The sequence below is a fragment of the Lithobates pipiens genome, unplaced genomic scaffold (assembly GCF_037356315.1).
Source record: "Lithobates pipiens isolate NorthernLeopardFrog02 unplaced genomic scaffold, aLitPip1_a1.2 Scaffold_1, whole genome shotgun sequence".
NCBI classification, from domain to species: domain Eukaryota; kingdom Metazoa; phylum Chordata; class Amphibia; order Anura; family Ranidae; genus Lithobates; species Lithobates pipiens.
Genome location: NW_027507685.1, coordinates 213,138,757 through 213,152,002, shown reverse-complemented (window position 1 = coordinate 213,152,002; position 13,246 = coordinate 213,138,757). Strand labels below are relative to the sequence as shown.

At 48.5% G+C, this 13,246-nt stretch overlaps 1 long non-coding RNA gene across 1 annotated transcript; it reads left to right on the top strand.

Annotated features, from left to right (window-relative positions):
• Positions 1 to 419: 419 nt before the first annotated feature.
• On the top strand, positions 420 to 10,577 carry LOC143982870 (uncharacterized). The gene is made up of 4 exons (XR_013274524.1): positions 420 to 873; positions 9,124 to 9,293; positions 9,494 to 9,594; positions 10,412 to 10,577. It is a non-coding gene; the product is annotated as an uncharacterized LOC143982870 (long non-coding RNA).
• Positions 10,578 to 13,246: the final 2,669 nt, after the last annotated feature.

The window sequence follows — 13,246 nt, the reverse complement described above, 5'->3', positions numbered from 1 at the left end:
GCGCGGGAGTGACGATATCGCGGCTCCGGCCACTCACAGCGCCGGAGCCGCGATACCCGGAAGAAACGCTAAGGGAGCATGTCAGCTCCCTCGGCGTGGATCGGGCCAGATGTCGGGGCCTCGTTCTAAGGTAAGTATTTCATAATGAGCTAGTATGCGGTGCATACTAGCTCATTATGCCTTTTGCTTTGCAGGTTTAAAAAAAAAAAAAAAAAAAAAAATGTGCGGGTTTACTACCGCTTTAAGGGATGGGTGAGTGTGAGCAAAGTGTATACAATACATACATATAGAGAAATAGATCACACAGGCGCATCAGCGCCCCTACCCTTTTGTTTGTGTGCGTTATGCAGACTTCCCTTCCTATGTGATCAGGACTAACGGCCGGGGAGACCGGAGCTAGAAAAAAAAGAGATGTTGACCGGGCAAGAGCCCGGTAAAGACTGAGCTCGCAGCGCTCTGCTCCTCTATTTATATCCCTACAGCCGTTGTGACTCCACCTGTGTGACGTCACGGCTACCGGTCCGCTGGTAGAAGCTGGTCACGTGTCTGTAGCTAATCCGCCACGTGACCACAGCTCATCAGGCTCCTTGGCTGTAGCTCATCAGTCACGTGCCCTGTTTCATCGATTTACTTCCCGCATTTATACCTATTTATTTTCTATTTATTATATAATCTAAATATTTTTTTTCCTAATTAATAAAGTATTACTATTTAATATATATTATTTTTTCTTAAGATTTTGTTGCCTCCGTCTACGGTAAAATGTCTCCTCTAATGCAGACTGGACGGATCAGCCGTTGAAATCCCTGCAGTGTGTTTGAGCTGTTCCCCCCCCCCCCTCCCCCGGAGTTACCATGGCGATGCTGGCTGAACGTGAGTGCGGGGTGATCTGTGTCCATTGGGTTGTGTGTGATGGAAGAAGGGACTGCTCTGTATTGTAGATATTATGATGGAGAGAATGAGCTGTCCCTGTGCGGAGCGCTCTGATCTGTGTCCCTGGAAACATGGAGAGACTGCTTGTGTGTTCTTATATCTAATAGTCTATCAGTTCTCTCACTATATATATATATACTGTTTTCCTATGACTCCCCCCCCACCCTTATATATATGTGTGTATATATAATATATACATCTCATAGAATACCATGGAGTCGTCTCCCCCCGTTTATATATTATGATTTTTTAACCACTTCAGCCCTGGAAGTTTTTACCCCCCTCCTGACCAGAGCACTTTGTACAATTTGGCACTGCGTCTGTGTAAATGATAATTGCGCAGTCATGCAATGCTGTACTCAAACAAAATTTGCGTCCCTTTTTCCCAACAAATAGAGCTTTCTTTTGATGGTATTTGATCACCTCTGCGGTTTTTATTTTTTGTGCTATAAACGGAAAAAGACCGAAAATTTTGAAGAAAAAATTATATTTTCTACTTTTTGTTATAAAAAAAATTCCAATGAACTCAATTTTAGTCATACATTTAGGCCAAAATATATTCGGCCGCTTGTCTTTGGTAAAAAAAAAAATGTCATTAAGCGTATGTTTATTGGTTTGCGGTTATAGCGTCTACAAACTAGGGTCGATTTTCTGGAATTTACGCAGCTTTTAGTTTATGACGGCCTATCTCATTTCTTGAGGTGCTAATTGGCAGGGCAGTACAACCCCCCCCCCCCCCCCCATGACCCCATTTTGGAAAGTAGACACCCCAGGGAAATTGCTGAGAGGAATGTTGAACCCATTGAATATTTTTTTCTTTTTTTGTCCCAAGTGATTGAATAATGACAAAAAAAATATGTACAAAAAGTTGTCTCTAAATGATATATTGCTCACATATGGCATGGTTATATGTGGAATTGCACCCCAAAGTACATTTTGCTGCTTCTCCTGAGTACGGGGTTACCACATATGTGGGACTTTTTGGGAGCCTAGCTGCGTACGGGGCCCCCGAAAACCAATCAATCACCGTCTTCAGGATTTCTAAGGGCGCTAATTTTTTTCAATACCTATCACAGTTTTGAAGGCCATAAAATGGAAAAATAGCACCCCCCCCCCCCAAAATGACCCCATTTTGGAAAGTAGACACCCCAAGCTATTTGCTGAAAGGCATGGTGAGTATTTTGCAGCTCTTATTTATTTTTGAAAATGAAGAAAGGCAAGCAAAATATATATGTATTTTTTTCTTTTTTCAAAACTTTGTGACAAAAAGTGAGGTCTGTAAAATACTCAACATGCCTCTCGGCAAATGTATTGGGGTGTCTACTTTCCAAAATGGGGTAATTTAGGGGGGGGGGTTGTGCCATCTGGGTATTCCTTGGCCTCCGAAACTGTGATTGGCAGTGAGGAGTGAAATCAAAAGCTTACACCCTTAGAGAGCCTGAAGGCGGTGCTTGGTTTTCAGGGTCCCGTACGCGGATAGGCTCCCAAAAAGTCTCACACTTGTGGTATCTCCGAACTCGGGAGAAGCAGCAGAATATATTTTGGGGTGTAATTCCACATATGCCCATGGCAAGTTTGAGCAATATATCATTTAGTGACAACTGTGCAAAAAAAAAACCCATAATAAATTGTCTTTTTCCCGCAACTTGTGTCACTATATAAAATATTCCATGGACTCGACATGCCTCTCAGCAAATAGCTTGGGGTGTCTACTTTTCAAAATAGGGTCATTTGGGGGAAGGGGGGGGGTTGAACTGTCCTGGCATTTTATACACAACATTTAAAAGCTTATGTCACACATCACCCACTCTTTTAACCCCTTTCTGACACTTTTTTTTTTTGCAAGAAAATTACTTTGAACCCCCAAACATAATTTTTTTTAAAGCAAAGGCCCTACAGATTAAAATGGAGGGTGTTTGGTTTTTTTTTCACACAGTATTAGCGCAGCGATTTTTCCAAAGCATTTTTTTTTGTGAAAAAAAAACACTTTTTTTCAATTTAATGCACTAAAACACATTATTATGCCCAAATGTTTGAGGAAATAAAAAGGATGATCTTAGGCCGGGTACATGTTTACCAAACACGTCATGCTTTTTAAAAATAATTTTTTTAATCATTTTTATTGTTATCTCAGGGAATGTAAATATCCCCTACGATGGCAATAGGTAGTGACAGGTACTCTTTTTAAAAAAAAAAAAATTGTAATAGCAATCTATGTGACAGGTCCTCTTTATGGAGAGATATGGGGTCAATAAGTCGGGCCTCCGACTGTCATAGAGATGACTGGTGACCATCTGGTCACCGGAAATCTCTATGGTCGTCACCCGGAGGCAGACGATTCTTTCTCCGGGCCCCCGATGGCACGGGAGATCCCGGAGAAGCACTGAATGGTGGCGGGAGGGGGCGTCCCCTCTGTTGCCTATAAGAACGATCAATCGGTGGAACTGCCGCTATGATTGTTCTTATCGTGCACAGAATCGCCGGCCGGAAAGATTGATATCTGAATAATGCCTGTAGCTATAGGCATCATTCAGATATCCCCCACAAACTAGAGGATGGAATTTTACTATGGCCAGTATTGAAGTGGTTAAGGAAGGATCCAGTCCGTCCTGAAGCTCTGTATAGAACATGAGCGTTCAGCAAAGCCAATTGAAATAAATAAACAGACACTTTCTTGTACCAGCGTCTGACCTTACGGGCAACTAGGTACGGCGCCAACAACTGGCCATGGAGGTCCACCCCTCCCATATTTTGGTTATATTCGTGGACACAGGGGTTTCTCCTCAACACCAGTCGCCGTAGTAAGTTGGACTGTCATGTCTGCATGAAGGGAGGTAAGAACGAAAACATTCTTATTATCCGTCCTCTTCATAGCGAGCAAGTTATTACACTGCAAGCAGGCTCTCTCCCCCAGGCTAAGATGGGAATCTACAAGCCGCTGGGGAAAGCCCCGGCTATAAGGTCGCACGGTGCCACATGCTCCAATCTGCTGATCAAACAAATGACTAAATGGTGGCACGCTCGTGTAATAATTGTCCACGTACAAGTGGTACCCCTTTCCGAATAAGGGTGACTCCAAGTCCCACACAATCTTGCCAGCGCTTCCTATGTAGTCAGGGCAGTTTGTTGGCTCTATGTGATTATCTTTGCCCTCGTAAACCATAAAACTACATGTATTGCCCGTGGCCCTGTCACAGAGGCAGTTTACGAGGGGCCGAATTTTATAGAGCCGATTGTATCCAGAGTCTCCATGAGGACGACAGAGTTTATTGTCTTTGAAATGCATGAACCGCAAGATCTGCTCGTATCGTGCCCTGGTCATGGAGGCAGAGAACACGGGCATATGGTGAATTGTATCAGTGGACCAATATGACCCCAACTCACTCTTTTTGGTTATGCCCATGTTGAAAGATCTTAAATTCGGAAACTGTAATTGGTTTCCAATCTCTGACAAGTGAGGACTGGGGAATAGTGGCGATGTGTTGACCAGCGTACAAATAGCTTTGGTCCACAATAGATCTATAGAGATCTTCGGTGAAAAACAGTGAATAAAAATCAAGTGACGTAAAATCAACTGTTTCCACCTGAATGCCGGGTTGGCCAGTGAATGGGGGAAGTACGGGTGCTGCAGAAGTGGTGGGTTCCCAATCAGGATTGGCGAAAGCAGCAGGAAGGGCACGATGGGCCTGTGTTCGTCTTCTTAGTGGCAGCGGGGCACTACTTGTGCTTGCCACCTGACCAGCTTGAACTGCACTTATGGGACTCACCACGTGCTACTGCAGTGCTGGTTTGACAACGACCAGGGTGTACTAGGCTGCTGATGCTTGCCAGTTCACCAGAAGGGTGAGCGGCGCTAGTACTGCTCTGCCCCATATGAGGGACCTGCGGTTCTTGCACATCAACAACAGAAGAAGAAGATCGGGGTCTGGTACGCCTGACCTTGGCAGGGACCAAAACTCCGTCATCAGAGCTATCTGTCATGGAACCGCTGTCCTCTACAGGATCGTATTCTGAGCCTGAATCTGACAAAGGAGTGACCTCCTCTTCGCTATCTGATATGCTCAGAAACGTGTAGGCCGCTTCACTAGTGTACCTTCGATTTGCCATTTTGGGCTCTAAATTTAGTGGTACACTAGTGAGACTCGCGGGTAAAAAAGCACCTAGGCTGTCAGCGACTGTATCAAAAAGCTACCAAAAAAACTGTTAGCGATCGCAGGGATTAGGCCAGACTCTGCGAATGCTGCAGTTATGTGTTTAGTGTTATGTAAGTGACAGTGACCGATCGTAAACTTGGGTGGGCTGAGCAGAGGGGCTAAATGCAGGTGCTAGCAGATATCTGGGTTGATCCCGCTAACATTGCCTTTTTGGGAACCCTAAACTGCTGGGGACGCTAGTATAGATCTGATCAGATCAAATATCGATCTGTTCAGATACTATACCACTAAGGGAGGTGTATGCTGCGTGCGTGGGTGTTAGTGGTACTGGCACTAACCTGGCGCTGCCTGGGGCAACGCAGACCCTATCTGACCCTAAAACCTAATTTATATCACCCGCCGGGTGATCAGGGGGTTAAAACTTTATTAGGTAATAAACGGTGGGTGCCCTGAAACTATAAAAAACAAACTAACTGACCAGCATCACCAGTAACAGTTATACGATGATCACTGGTGAAAGGGTTAACTAAGGGGCAATCAGGGGGTTAAAACCTTTATTAGGTAGTATATGGGGGTCCCTGATGCTATAAAAAGCTGCGGCGAATCTAAATACCTACCTGTCTAACTAGCATAACCTGTGACACTAATACAGCGATCAGAAAAACGATTGCTTAGTGACACTTGCAACGGGGTGATTACGGGGTTAAACCTTTATTAGGGGGGGTTCCTAGACCTAAATGGGGGCTAAATCTAACGGTCCTAACAGTTATTACAGTCGCAATGCACCCATGCAGTAAACAGTAAAAAAAAATAAAAAAAATGATATTGGTGACAGGGGGTGCAGGGGAGTAAAATGTGTGCCTGGAGTGTTCTACTGTATGCGTAGTGTTGTGCAACTTGTTTTGGGATGTCTTTTGTCCACAGGAGCCGGTGTTGTAAAAATTTCTGCGACTCATGGGGCTTTGCAGCGCATGTGCGATTTCACGGCCTTTGATCATGCATGAGCGGGAGCTAGCCACAGTCAAGAAATATTATGCTCTCGGGCGGGCGGAGGTGGAGAGATGGTTTACCATCAGAAACAGCCCCGCCCACCCCACTTACACGCTGCAAATCGCGCATGCGCGAATCTTATGTATGTCCAGGGTCCAGAAAAATTATGGACTCGAGGGGGCGGGCAGAGGCGGAAAGTTGGAGGGGGAGATAGAGCAGAGCTTGGAGAGGGGGGCGGGCCCCCGTGCATAGCACTGAGTCCAAGTACAGTACATTGTTCTGCCAATAAATACGCCGCCTCACTGTGCCCATCAAACGTCGCCTCACTGTGCCCATCAAACGCCGCCTCACTGCACCCATCAAACGCCACCTTATTGCGCCCAACAAACGCCCAGCAAACACCCCACTGTGCCCGTCAAAGGCTGCCTCACTGTGCCCGTCAAAGGCTGCCTCACTGTGCCCGTCAAAGGCTGCCTCACTGTGCCCATCAAAGGCTGCCTCACTGTACCCATCAAACGCTGCCAGATTGTCAGGCTGTAACTGTGCTCCCTGGGTATATATAGGAAAAATAAACCGCGCTGGGGAAAATAGTGAAAACAAGCAAACTATATGTAATATAGGCAGCAGCAATAAATGCGATATGGCACTCAACAGCAATACAAAAATAAAAAGCTGCGCCAACCCTCTAATTAATTAAATAACTAAAATAAAATGTTAGAGTATGTGAATAATTAATATATGAATAATTAATACAATCAAATAAACACCTCAAGTGCATAAAAATCGAAAAAGTGCATAAAAAATGGCACAAACAAAAATCCAATCATAAAAAGTTCATATGTGAGTCCAGATAATAAGCGTTTGTATTCTTAAATGGCAGCACCACAGTGGTTCAACACATTCCGAAAGCGCATGAAGGGCCCGTCGCCATATAGTGAATGCGCTTACCAGAAAATATATAAATTGAAGCGTTTGTATATAGTCGGTGGGTCACATCAAAGATATCCTCCTTTCAGTGGGTCAGCACTCCATCTCATAACAGTACTCCCGGACAATGATCTGTTCCGTGGTCCCAATAGGGAACTCAGTAGTCCACAGAAAAGAAAGGAACCGACATAGCATAATATCGTAGGGACAATTTATTAAAAGTAAAAGTAGCACACTTACATGTGAGTAGATAAATCACAGCGTATAAGAACAACATAAAATGCTGGCCGGCAAACAGGAGCCCGTCCTCCTCTCCTACAACGTGGTGGCGTCACTGCGTGCCTTCCCAGACGCGTTTCGTCATACCTGACGTCAATGGGGAACCATGACGAAACGCGTCTGGGAAGGCACGCAGTGACGCCACCACGTTGTAGGAGAGGAGGACGGGCTCCTGTTTGCCGGCCGGCTTTTTATGTTGTTCTTATACGCTGTGATTTATCTACTCACATGTAAGTGTGCTACTTTTACTTTTAATAAATTGTCCCTACGATATTATGCTATGTCGGTTCCTTTCTTTTCTGTGGACTACTGAGTTCCCTATTGGGACCACGGAACAGATCATTGTCCGGGGAGTACTGTTATGAGATGGAGTGCTGACCCACTGAAAGGAGGATATCTTTGATGTGACCCACCGACTATATACAAACGCTTCAATTTATATATTTTCTGGTAAGCGCATTCACTATATGGTGACGGGCACTTCATGCGCTTTCGGAATGTGTTGAACCACTGTGGTGCTGCCATTTAAGAATACAAACGCTTATTATCTGGACTCGCATATGAACTTTTTATGATTGGATTTTTGTTTGTGCCATTTTTTATGCACTTTTTCGATTTTTATGCACTTGAGGTGTTTATTTGATTGTATTAATTATTCATATATTAATTATTCACATACTCTAACATTTTATTTTAGTTATTTAATTAATTAGAGGGTTGGCGCAGCTTTTTACTCCCTGGGTATATGCTGATCGCCCATCTGTGCTGCTGGAGGGAGCCCAGACGACCATAAATGAGGGACCTGCATGTCGTGGTAAGTGAAACCATCCCATATCCCACTCCATCTTCCCCGAGAACAGGGAATCCTTCTCCCCCCTGGGGACAGGAACCGCTTTCTACCCCCTGGGGACAGGAACCGCTTTCTACCCCCTGGGGACAGGGACCTCTTTCTCCCCTGGGGACAGGGACCTCTTTCTCCCCTGGGGACAGGGACCCCCTTCTCTCTTGAGGACAGGGACCCCCTTCTCTCTTGCGGACAGGGAACCCCTTCTCCCCTGGGGACAGGGAACCCCTTTTCTCTTGGGGACAGGGAACCCCTTTTCTCTTGGGGACAGGAACCCCCTTCTCCCCTGGGGACAGGGACCTCCCTTCTCCCCTGGGGACAGGGACCCCCTTCTCTCTTGGGGACAGGGACCCCCTTCTCTCTCTTGGGGACAGGGACCCCCTTCTCTCTCTCCTGGGGACAGGGACCCCTTCTCACTCTCCTGGGGACAGAGACCCCTTCTCCTTTGGGGTCAGGGACCCCCTTCTCCTTTGGGGTCAGGGACCCCCTTCTCACTCTGGGACAGGGATTCTATCTCACCTGGGGGCAAAAACTCCATCTCCCCTGGCAAAGGGGACTTCATCTCACCTAGGGACCCCATCTGCCCTGGGGATCAGGGCTCCACCTCCCCTAAGAACAGGAACCCGATCACCCTGTGTGTGCCAACCTCACTGCCCTGCCTGCCATGTGTGTTGTGTAAGGGCCCTCCTGTGACAGCTCTTATAAGGCCTTCATCCCACTGTGTGATCCCCCTACATGACTGATCCCTCTGTGTGCACCCCTTACAAAGGGAACCCCTCTGTTTGCTCCCCGTACATGTCTGCATACTCTGACCACCACCTGTACCATTTCCACATCCTCTGATTGCCTCCTGTATCCTGTGCACATGTTCCGACCACCTCTTGTACCATATCTGCAGCCTCTAACCACCTCCTGTATCCTGTCCACAGCCTCTAATCGTCTCTTGTATCTTGTCTGCAATCTCTGACTATCTCTTGTCTTTTAACTTGTCTGCAGTCTCTTAGGGGGGTCTGGAGAGGAATTAAGAGTGAGAGCACCGCCGGGATTGGGATTACGGGAGGAGTCAGATGTGTATGGACTGTGGAGAAGAGACTAAAGACTAAAAACCAGAACCACCAACCTGGAGCCGTCTAACTGTGCCCTGCACCCTGCACCGGAGAGAGGAGGTCGGTGACAGCGCCGTCAGGCCAGTCTGGGGGGGGATCACTGATGTAAGGGGGGAGTGATTGCAATTATGTAAGAGGGCACTGATATAAAGGTTTCCCATCATCTCAGTAACACCCCCCCCCCCCCCCCCTTAGTGTATTAACTCTGCCTCATTGTGCCCATCAAACGCTGCCTAACTGTACCCATCAATTGCTGCCAGATTGTCAGGCCAAAGATGTGCTCCCTGTGGATATGCTGATCGCCTATCCGTGCTGCTGGAGGGAGCCCAGACGACCATAAATGAGGGACCTGCATGTCGTGGTAAGTGAAACCATCCCATATCCCACTCCATCTTCCCCGAGAACAGGGACCCCCTCTGAGAACAGGGACCCCCCCTCTGAGGACAGGGCCCCCCCCTGAGGACAGGGACCCCCCCCCCCTCTGAGGACAGGGACCCTCTTCTCCCCCTCTGAGGACATGGACCCTCTTCTCCCCCTCTGAGCACAGGGACCCTCTTCTCCCCCTCTGAGGACAGGGACCCTCTTCTCCCCCTCTGAGGACAGGGACCCTCTTCTCCCCCTCTGAGGACAGGGAAACCTTCTCCCCCCCTGAGGACAGGGTAACCTTCTCCCCCCTGGGGACAGGGACCCCCTTCTCACTCTGGGACAGGGATCCTATCTCACCTGGGGGCAGGAACTCCATCTCCCCTGGGTACGGGGACTTAATCTCAGTTAGGGACCCCATCTGCCCTGGGGATCAGGACCCCACCTCCCCTAAGAACAGAAACCTTATCATCCTGTGTGTGCCAACCTCACTGCCCTGCCTGCCATGTGCCTGTGGGAGGGCCCTCCTGTGATAGCTCTTATAAGGACTTCATCCCACTGTGTGATTCCCCTACATGACTGATATCTCTGTGTGCACCCCTTGCACAGGGAACCCCTCTGTTTGCTCCCCCTACATGTTTGCATACTCTGACCACTACTTGTACCATTTCCACATCCTCTGACTGCCTCCTGTATCCTGTGCACATGTTCCAACCACCTCTTGTACCATGTCTGCAGCCTCTAACCACCTCCTGTATCCTGTCTGCAGCCTCTAACCGTTTCTGAATATCTCTTGTCTTTTAATGTGTCCGCAGTCTCTTAGGGGGAGTCTGGAGAGGAATCAAGAGTGAGAGCACCGCCGGGATTGGGATTACAGGAGGAGTCAGATGTGTATGGACTGTGGAGAAGAGACTATAGACTGAAAACCAGCCCTGTATGCTGCACCGGAGACAGAGCCGTCGGGCCAGTCTGGGGGGGGGGGGGGGGGGGGTCACTGATGTAAGGGGGGAGTGAATTCAATTATGTAAGAGGGCACTTACAGGGGGAGGAAACAGAGGGGTTCCCTGTGTAAGGGGTGCACACAGAGGGATCATTCATGCAGGGGGATCACACAGTGGGATGAAGTCCTTATCTTATAAGAGCTGTCACAGGAGGGCCCTCACACAGGGCACATGGCAGGCAGAGCAGTGAGTTTGGCACACACAGGGTGATCAGGTTCCTGTTCTTAGGGGAGGTGGGGTCCTGATCCCCAGGGCAGATGGGGTCCCTAAGTGAGATGAAGTCCTCATTCCCAGGGGAGATGGAGTTTCTGCCCCCAGGTGAGATAGGATCCCTGTCCCAGAGTGAGAAGGGGGTCCCTGTCCCCAAGAGAGAAGGGGGTCCCTGTCCCCAGGGGAGAAGGGGGTTCCTGTCCCCAAAGGAGAAGGGGTCTCTGTCCCCAGGAGAGAGAGAAGGGGGTCCCTGTCCCCAAGAGAGAAGGGGGTTCCTGTCCTCAGGGGGGAGAAGGGGATCTCTATCTTGGGGGGAGGGGGTCCCTGTCCTCAGAGGGGGGGAAGGGGGTCCATGTCCTCAGAGAGGGGGGGAAGGGGGTCCCTGTTCTCGGGGAAGATTATTATTGCTTGTTTCATCCTATACAGCATGTACAGGGTCTTGAAATTTCCATTTGAGACTGTTCAATGTCCCATGTAAGAAGAGTGGATACTGTAAAAGGTAACATGGTATCTGTGTGATCATTCCATAGTTTACTGTAGAAAGTTGTCCATAATGATCCTGGCTTCAAAGCAAAATCTGGACATTTCTAGAATGGCACAAATGCTTGTTAGTTACATAGTTGATATAGTTAAATAAAGACACCAGTCCATCCAATTTAACCTGTGTGGTGTGGGTGTGAGTTTATGTCAATAGCAATTCCCATATCCCTGTATATTGCGTTCATTAAGATGCCCATCTAATAGTATATAATATCTCCTTCCAAGCGTCTCTTCTCCAGGGACTCCAAGTTTACTGCTTGTAGTCCTTCCTAATAACCAGAGTCGGCTCTCTAATTAGGCAAATAAGGCAGTTGCCTAAGGCCCCGTGCTCACAGGGGCCTCGCAACCGCCTAATTTGCCTGATGTGCGTGTGGAAGAATGGGAGGGAATGTCCCCGGTCAGTGTCTCCAAGCTGGCAGGGTTAGCGGGCCGGGATGGTAAAGCGTCACCGTCTTTACTGTATACAGCGCTGCTGCAGACGAATTGTAAAGGAGGCGGAGCTGACGGCCACTGCTGAACCCGCCAGGATGTAGGGGCGGACTGGGAAGGGGGGCCTCGTAAAAATGGGGCTTGCTCTGCATCGCTTCTGTGACACCCGTCGGCCGCCGCTGCACTGTGTTAAATCTGCAGCAGAGCGATGCGAGTACGCTATGGGCCCGTCCAACGAACGCATTCACTTCCCTGTCAGGCGGAGTAATCTCCGCCCGACAGGAGCTTCCTAGTCCCGCCTGGTGTGATATCATTCACAGGCCGGGAGGCGGGATGAAAAGGCAGATTAGAGTGCTGCTGTACAGACCTGCGAGGAGCCAGTGAAGCCCCCTGCAACAGTGCACGTAAGTTTGCAGATGGTATTTGTAATATGCAGCATGGAGGGGGTTAATGCATTACTATGCATTAGTGACCAGTGGCAGTTAACCCCTTTGTGCTACATTAGTGGCAACAGTATCAGTGTTAATTAACCCCTATATGGTGCAGCATGAAAGGGTTCATAAACACTGATACTGTTGCCACTAATGCAGCACAAAGGGGTTAATTAATTGCCACTAGTCACTAATGCATTAGTGGTGTATTTGATACTACCCCCACCATACACTACGCACCCCTCATCTACATACTACCCCCCACCATACACTATGCACCCCTCTCATCTACATACTACCCCCCACCATACACTACGCACCCCTCTCATCTACATACTACCCCCCACCATACACTATGCACCCCTCTCATCTACATACTACCCCCCACCATACACTACGCACCCCTCTCATCTACATACTACCCCCCACCATACACTACGCACCCCTCTCATGTCATACTACCCCCCACCATACACTACACACCCCTCTCATGTCATACTACCCCCCACCATACACTCCGCACCCCTCTCATGTCATACTACCCCCCACCATACACTTCCGCACCCCTCTCTTGTCATTCTACCCCCCACCATACACTTCCGCACCCCTCTCATGTCATACTACCCCCCACCATACACTCTGCACCCCGCTCATGTCAAACTACCCCCCACCATACACTCCGCACCCCGCTCATGTCAAACTACCCCCCACCATACACTACGCACCCCTCTCATGTCATACTACCCCCCACCATACACTACGCAACCCTCTCATGTCATACTACCCCCCACCATACACTCCACACCCCTCTCATGTCATACTACCCCCCATCATACACTCCGCACCCCTCTCATGTCATACTACCCACCATACACTCCACACCCCTCTCATGTCGTACTACCCCCCACCATACACTCCGCACCCCTCTCATGTACATTCTACCCACCATACACTCCGCTCCCCTCACATATCATACTACCCCCCACCATACATGCCGCACCCCTCTCATGTACATACTACCCACCATACACTCCGCACC